Raw genomic sequence first — 8,866 nt, forward strand, 5'->3', positions numbered from 1 at the left:
GTACCACAGGGGTGATAGGGACTACTATCTTATTAATAGCTCTCAGATCTTGCACAAATCTCCATTCATTCGGCCTATTAACCTTTGGTATGGGCAGTATCGGAGTGTTACACGGGCTCTGTGTCTTTTCTAAAACTCCTTGTTCCAACAATGCAGAAATGACTGGCTCTATCCCATTTTCTGCCTCTGGAGGCAGTCTGTACTGCCTAATGCTTGGTAACACGGCGTTCTTTATCAATTGTACCTGATGGGGTACTGCAGAATGTACTTGCCCAACATGATTCTTATGTTTTGCCCAAAGTTCCGAAGATACTTGATTCAATGCCATTGGCAGCTTAGGGCTTGGTTGTCCAGGGGGTTGCTGTTTTTCAAAAGTGGAGGCATGACTTTTACCTTTCCACTGGAGAATCCCCCTGTTGTGGGTGATAAAGTCTATCTGAACATTTTGCAATTTTATAACTGCCCAAGGTTGATAGCCTTGTTGCTGTTTTTCTTTTTCTATTCCTACAATCATCGGACCCATATTTTGGGTTTCGCTGACGGTTTTACAGCCAATGTCAGATGGGGTGTCGAGTTCTCTTCTCCATACCGCTGCTGCTGTAAGGGTGTCAAATCCATGGCTACCCCCAATCCTTCTGGTCCAAAATAAATGCGGGGCGTAGCTTCTACTATTTCTTCTCTATTTAAAAAGGATTGTACCAAACACTGGTAAGTTTCAGCTTTTTGTCGAGTGTACCAGGCTGTACAGTGAAGCTGAACTGCCTCAAAGCTTGTCAAAATTATATACATCAATTTTTCAGTATTAGAGTCAAATTAAGCTTTTCAGTTTTGTATAACTTCAGGTATCAAGGGGGAATAGAAGTTGCCATTCAATTGCCAACAATAGAGGGCAGCCTTTTCTTTGTTATCCTCCCTTTTCTCTTCTTTAATCCCATTAAAGAACTGATGGATTTTATTTTTCCATCTGCCTGCAAAATCTATCATTGATTCTTCTGCTTTCTGCAAGCAGCGGGTGACTTCCCCTATATCCCCATGCTTTTTAGCTCCCTTTAGTATGGCATCCTTGCCCCTGTGCTGCAACCAATGTTCCCGGGACTCATTTCCTTCTTCCTCATTATCTTCCCGCCAATCTCCGTTTTTGCCGGCGGGTATAGGGAACATATCTTTTACCCCCTGCCAAGATGGACTGCATCCCAGAGTACTTAAGGAGGTGGCCTTGGAAATAGTGGATGCGTTGACAGTCATTTTCCAACATTCCATTGACTCTGGATCAGTTCCTATGGAGTGGAGGGTAGCCAATGTAACCCCACTTTTTAAAAAAGGAGGGAGAGAGAAAACAGGGAATTATAGACCGGTCAGCCAGACATCGGTAGTGGGTAAAATGATGGAATCAATTATTAAGGATGTCATAGCAGTGCATTTGGAAAGAGGTGACATGATAGGTCCAAGTCAGCATGGATTTGTGAAAGGGAAATCATGCTTGACAAATCTTCTGGAATTTTTTGAGGATGTTTCCAGTAGAGTGGACAAGGGAGAACCAGTTGATGTGATATATTTGGACTTTCAGAAGGCGTTCGACAAGGTCCCACACAAGAGATTGATGTGCAAAGTTAGAGCACATGGGATTGGGGGTAGTGTACTGACATGGATTGAGAACTGGTTGTCAGACAGGAAGCAAAGAGTAGGGGTAAATGGGTACTTTTCAGAATGGCAGGCAGTGACTAGTGGAGTGCCGCAAGGTTCTGTGCTGGGGTCCCAGCTGTTTACACTGTACATTAATGATTTAGATGAGGGGATTAAATGTAGTATCTCCAAATTTGCGGATGACACTAAGTTGGGTGGCAGTGTGAGCTGCGAGGAGGATGCTGTGAGGCTGCAGAGCGACTTGGATAGGTTAGGTGAGTGGGCAAATGCATGGCAGATGAAGTATAATGTGGATAAATGTGAGGTTATCCACTTTGGTGGTAAAAACAGAGAGACAGACTATTATCTGAATGGTGACAGATTAGGAAAAGGGGAGGTGCAAAGAGACCTGGGTGTCATGGTACATCAGTCATTGAAGGTTGGCATGCAGGTGCAGCAGGCGGTTAAGAAAGCAAATGGCATGTTGGCCTTCATAGCAAGGGGATTTGAGTACAGGGGCAGGGAGGTGTTGCTACAGTTGTACAGGGCATTGGTGAGGCCACACCTGGAGTATTGTGTACAGTTTTGGTCTCCTAACCTGAGGAAGGACATTCTTGCTATTGAGGGAGTGCAGCGAAGGTTCACCAGACTGATTCCCGGGATGGCGGGACTGACCTATCAAGAAAGACTGGATCAACTGGGCTTGTATTCACTGGAGTTCAGAAGAATGAGAGGGGACCTCATAGAAACATTTAAAATTCTGACGGGGTTAGACAGGTTAGATGCAGGAAGAATGTTCCCAATGTTGGGGAAGTCCAGAACCAGAGGTCACAGTCTAAGGATAAGGGGTAAGCCATTTAGGACCGAGATGCGGAGGAACTTCTTCACCCAGAGAGTGGTGAACCTGTGGAATTCTCTACCACAGAAAGTTGTTGAGGCCAATTCACTAAATATATTCAAAAAGGAGTTAGATGAGGTCCTTACTACTAGGGGGATCAAGGGGTATGGCGAGAAAGCAGGAATGGGGTACTGAAGTTGAACGTTCAGCCATGAACTCATTGAATGGCGGTGCAGGCTAGAAGGGCCGAATGGCCTACTCCTGCACCTATTTTCTATGTTTCTATGTTTCTATGACCCATATGCTGCCTGCAGTAATAATTTCACATCTCCGGGAAGGGGGTTATAAATGGTACAGGTTTGCTCAAGCCAGTTGTGAAAGGCTACTGGCTTCTTAACAGGATTAGGGGCGGCTGATTTCATATCCCGAGCTTCCCCCGGTGTCCAGGGCTTTAGGACAGCCGTTGTTCCGATCATTACACGGGGGGCTTGCACCGTGGGGGTAGTGGTGGAATCAGCCTGTCTTACAGTTGCCCTGGTATCCTCGACTCCTCCCCCCGCCCCCCCCCCCCCCCCCCGTCTCCATTTTCATCTTCAAGTGGGTTTTGTGGATGGACTCGTCGCCTAGAGGCCTGATCCAGCTAAGCGGCCACTATTTCTATAATCTCCTGCCAATCATCCGGCTTGGTGGTTGGAAGACGGGGATATAAGCCGACAGGGGAAGCAGTCATAACCGGGGCACTCGGGGGGCTGTAAGAGGGAGGGGGCTTCTCCTTACCCTCCTCCTCTTTCTTTTTATTTTTAGGGGGCTGGTGCCTCTTTGCCACCTCTGTCCATTTTTTAAAACAATTCTCCATATAGTCTTTTTCCCAAGTGGGGTCCCCCGCCCCATCTTTGGTGGTCTGTCTCCATTCCTCAATTAAGGACAATTTAAAACTTCCTCCATATGACCAATCCCCATCAGACCAACCGTACAAATCGCTACTAAACGTTACCGCGTATCTGTTGTCTCCTGTTTCTTTAATTACAGTGTCCGCCAGCGGCACAATGGGATCTCCTACCTTCTCTCGTTGCTTTGCTACCTTATGGATTCTTTTCTCAGTCTTAGGATGTACTTTCATTCTTTCAGTTGAGAGGTCGTCTTTCTTTCCTTTTCTAGGAGCTGGGCGCGAGCGCCCTGCTCGACTAGAGCCGTTTCCCATTCTTTCGGGTGCAACGTCTCGCGATCTTTTCTGAAATGAGAATTAGGACAATCCTACAAAATATACAATAATTTACAAAGCGCTCACCGGTGTTGTCTTTTCTGCTCAGCTCGGGGTCTCCTTTTGCCTTTTTGTTATTTTAGCTTCTTTGCAGTAGCTACCTTAAATGCCTCACCCCCGCCAGGGGATCTCGGCGGCTCGTCCCCCTTTCAGCTAGGACGGCCTAGGCACCTTCCTCCTTTCAGCTCGGAAGGTCCTTAAAATTCCTCTTTTCTCTTTAAAAGTTAAATTTAGTTCTTTTGGATCTCGTTTTTTAGAGATCCTGCCGGACTACGCCAGAATCTGTCGAGGAAATATTTAGCTTAAATTAACTCAGGCGGAGGCTTTCAGAGTCGTGCTTCGAGAGAATTTTATTTAAAAAAGCGAGATATCTCGGAGAGCCTGCTTGGACCGTACCAAGGCAGAAAACTCTCCTGTACAAGCAAATTGTCCCTATCTTTATACAGAAATAAAATACAGGAATAGAAAAGGAATCTTATTCATTAGTTCCGTGAGTACAAAGGTCGTCTCGGGAGGCACACACTCTATCTGTCCTTGCATAGTTTCTCCCTGTTCACAGTCTGATAAGCAGAATATCAGGAGACTCCCTTTTAATACCGGATAGTCAGTTAATTATATTTCTAAGTTTCAAGGCTAAAAAGTGTGGGTGTTGTTCTAGTCCTATTATTTCTTCAAATATAGTAAAAACAGAATTTAACCCTTCCCTTTACCATAAGCCATAGATTCATAGATTCTTTCTTCCACACAGAGATAGGGCCTAGTGTAATATAAACAGAGACACGGCCTAGTGTAATATAAACAGAGACAGGGTCTAGTGTAATATAAACAGAGACAGGGTCTAGTGTAATATAAACAGAGACAGGGGCTAGTGTAATATAAACAGAGACGGGGTCTAGTGTAATTTAAACAGAGACAGGGTCTAGTGTAATATAAACAGAGACAGGGCCTAGTGTAATATAAACAGAGACCGTGCCTAGTGTAATATAGACAGAGACAGGGTCTAGTGTAATATAAACAGGGACAGGGCCTAGTGTAATTTAAACAGAGACAGGGTCTCGTGTAATATAAACAGAGACAGGGTCTAGTACAATAATAACATGGGAATTCTAACCCTGGGACTGTACTTGTGGATTTTAACCCTGGGATTGCACATGGGGATTTTAACCCTGGGACAGTACTTGTGGATTCTAACCCTGGGATGGTACTTGGGGATTCTAACCCTGGGACTGTACCTGGGGATTCCAACTCTGACACTGTACATGGATATTCCAACCCTGGAGTGTACAAGGGGATTCTAAGCCTGGGACTGTACATGTGGATTCAAATCATGGGACCGCACATGGGGATTCTAATCCTGGGACTGTACTTGAGGGTTCCAACCCTGGGACTGTACATGGGGATTCTAACCCTGGGACAGTACATGGATCCCAGCTCCGGAGCTTTTCTGTTGCAATTGTGTGGGGTGTAAACTGTAAGATCAGCACTGACGAGTGACTCTAGTCGAGATGGTGAGAAATCCGAGGTGAGGAGAGTGAGAATAAAATAACTGATGCAATGGTTTACTCTCCTGGGCACTCGGACCCATTTGGGAACAGACACAGAAGCCCCGCCCATTCATTGTTCTGGCATCAAAGTGGCTGCACATGCGCTTTGCTGCTCAAGGTGGTGGAGCACTGAACCTTGTACAAAGATAACGGCTGCTAGCATGGGCCTGTGACCAGGAGAAAGCACCGAGCTGCAAACGCGGGATCTTTTGGTTATTTTTCTGGGCTTGCGGCGTGCACCAGTTGTTTATGAAGTCTTCCCGCCCACCCATGGGTCTATTACACCCCTCTGCTGCGTTCAATTTTACCTTATATCTGGAGTCGATCACATTGCAGTCAACCGCCATTACACGCCTGTCCTCCGCCATTACACGCACCGCGCATGCTCCAAACCCAGATGTGGCCTGCGCATTGGGCTCCTGATGTTTGGGTGCGGCATATTCTCCCCCATGGAGAATGCTGAGTAAATGCCCCGCCATTGAAAGTCTACGTCAGAACAGGATTTACTGTGATTGCATTGAACACTAAACCATGTCCATTCTGGCAGTTATTGTTTGTTTCTGATGATCTTATTAACCCCTATACCTGAGCTGGAGATTAATATTCTGTATAAATACTGAATAAATCAGCTTTGTTTCAAACACAGTGGGTAGAATATTTGAATTTTCCATGATCAGAGGAGACTTAATGATGGTATGTTACCAACTGTTCCATTTTGGGCACTTTCTTACTATAGATTATTTCACTTCTCACCTAGTTTATCTTCTACCACATCAAATCCCAAGTGTGTTCCATTTGAGTACATGGCTGTGTGTCATAGACTAAGCTGGAGTGTTTCACATTACAGTCAATTTAAGTTCCTTTATCAAACCAGCTTGCTTAAGATTTGAAATCCTTTATTTTCTGTATTATTTAACCCTTTTTGGATACGATTTAATGGATGATCTTCAGATTGGAGAGATGTAAACAGTGGTGTCTCCCAGGGTCAGTGTTGGGACCATTGCTCTGCTCAATACGCAAACATGATCTGGGCTTGGCTTCATGGGGCACACGATCAAAATCTCCAGCTTAGACCGAAAAGGGACCATGGCCAACTGTGAAAGGACTGTAAATGAGTTCAGTGTGAATACACTGATTACTAAATGGGGTAGATAGATGTCAGATGAAATTTAACAGAGAAATTTGAGGTGATACATTTTGGGAGGAAGAAAATGGTGGTAAATATTCACTAAATGGTAAAAATGTAAAAGGAGGAGCAGAACATGAGGTGTCAGATTCTAGCTAATGTCTTATCTTACTTATTGGCAGTTTCAAGAGTCTAGTGTCAGAATCTTTAATACCTTTTTCAGAAATGTAATTTATCTGTCCTCTACCATACCTTACATTGACCCATCAATCAGAGTAAACATGCAAGTCCCGTGTGTCCACAGTAACTGACACCAGGTCAGCCCACTGGATGGAACCTCGGGCGCCCTGAGCTTGATCTCCAGTGTCTCCAGTCCCAACTGCCCCCTTACATCAGTCTCCCCTCACTTTTACACCCTGCACTGATCCACTTCTGGCACCGGACTCTTCTTTGCCTTCTCTGCTGGGTTTGGGCAGGAAGCGAGGAAAAGACAGCTGGAACTTCTCTAATCTGTGATTTACAAGCACACATTCCCCGGTTCTGTCGAAATCTCGACCTCAGAAAAGAATGACTCCGACACTTACAGCTCCGATGGAAGTTTCCCTTTTAATTTACTTGCTCGCAAGGGGTAGGTTTCACTCAGTCAAGGGCTAAATGAACACCTCCGCAATGGTACAGCTTCACAAGATATTTATACAGTAAAACCCAAGTTCTGGCCTCTCCCTGTGTATTGCTCTGTCTCACAGTCAGTGAATACAGATAAAGAGTTAATTACTATATCCTGGTCCTGACATGGTGTCGAGATATTTCCTTTTGTCAGGGTTATCAGAAAGCCAAACGGCCATTACTCCATGAGTCATAGGTAATGGGCTATCACCTGTCTTGTATTGTGTCAGGATTATCCAATTTCCTGGTCAGTTTACCTGTTTGCTTCAAATGGATGAGGTCTCGGAAAGAGATAATGGCTAGAAGATAAGGGTGGGGTGACATGGAACTCCTGTCGTGTAGACAATAGGAGAGCACCATGGGGGGGTTACTTGTCTCAGCATGACTTGTCTCCTAGCTGTCTGATGGCCATCAGCCATCTAACAGCAGGTTTAGCTGTTTATGCAAGCTGGCTGCTAAAATGCAGAAAGTTCTGGAAGGGCCAGGACTCCATTTTAATCAAAAGGCACACAAATACCGTATGGTATCAGCTTAGATAAAAATACATTTCCACATTCCCCCATTTTGTCCTTCACAAGGACAACTCAATCCATTCTGATCTTGTACAGTCTCTCCATTTCCATTTCTACACAAGAGCCTTCAGCAGTTGTTGCTACCATAACTCTAGCCGTGGTCTCGGTAGGTAACATAGTTTCTCCCACCCTGGCACAGCAACACTTAATGACGACAAATAATAGATACAGGGCGAAGACTATCAGCAGGAATATGATCAAACCCTGTACCACAGATTTCCCCAGGGCTCCCAACCATCCTGATGCCCAACCCCACAAGGTGATACCGTCCTGGCCAACTGTCTGTTTATACTCTATTACCTTTTTCCTGATGTTTTCAGCTAAACTGCCGATATCTTCTGATTTATCTGGGATATATGTACAGCATTCTTCACCTATTAATGCGCATGTCCCTCCCTCCTTGGCTAGGAGATAATCTAAGGCCATACGATTTTGGAGAGCCACTGTTCGAATAGCTACCATTTCGTCATTTATCCCTTCAAAGGCTTGGGAAGTTGCGTTGGCTACTGATTCTACTAAGTTAGCCAGTTCCCGTAACTGCCATTCGGTCGATGCTATTCCATAGGGTGGCACCATTACCTTGAATATTCCGTTTAGCCACATTAAATCCCGTTTAAATCTGTGGCTTCCATAGGCCTCCCTTAGAGTCCTTACTGATCTGATAAGGGGTACCACATATCCTAAGTAACAGGACCCCGTCCAGTTGGCTGGAAACCATGGGTAGGCTTTATGGCCACAAATAAAGTAGGTGCAATTATAGGACGTCAGCTCCTGGTCCTTTCGCACTGTCCCTACTCGAGTGGTCTCACCTTCCCACCCTTCACCTGGGGCTTTGTTATGGACCGTTGTCCAGCCAACGGTTGCTATCTTTCTCTCAGTGGGATTAGTTGTGGCTTGCCATTTAATCATTTGGGAACACTTGCTGCGTCCCATTTCTGGTCCTTTTGTCTCATTACTCACTAGGCATATTATACCCTCAGGATTTCTTATTCTGGGAGTAATGCTTAGGAAGGGAGGCTGATGGTTATTATTATAATTGGGCTGGTACCATCCCTGGAAGACTGTAAGTTTATACCCTGCCGACCTCCATTCTGTTTGCTCCTTCGTTTCTGGCCCCTTAGTTAGTTTTGTCCTGTTTTGCACTGTCAACCATTCTACCATTTCTGATTCGTTAAAGGGGACAGATCTCAGGGGAATCCCCCCCCCCTGGAGTGGACAGGCACATGGGAACATATC

This window comes from Pristiophorus japonicus (assembly GCF_044704955.1).
Source record: "Pristiophorus japonicus isolate sPriJap1 chromosome 24 unlocalized genomic scaffold, sPriJap1.hap1 SUPER_24_unloc_1, whole genome shotgun sequence".
NCBI classification, from domain to species: domain Eukaryota; kingdom Metazoa; phylum Chordata; class Chondrichthyes; family Pristiophoridae; genus Pristiophorus; species Pristiophorus japonicus.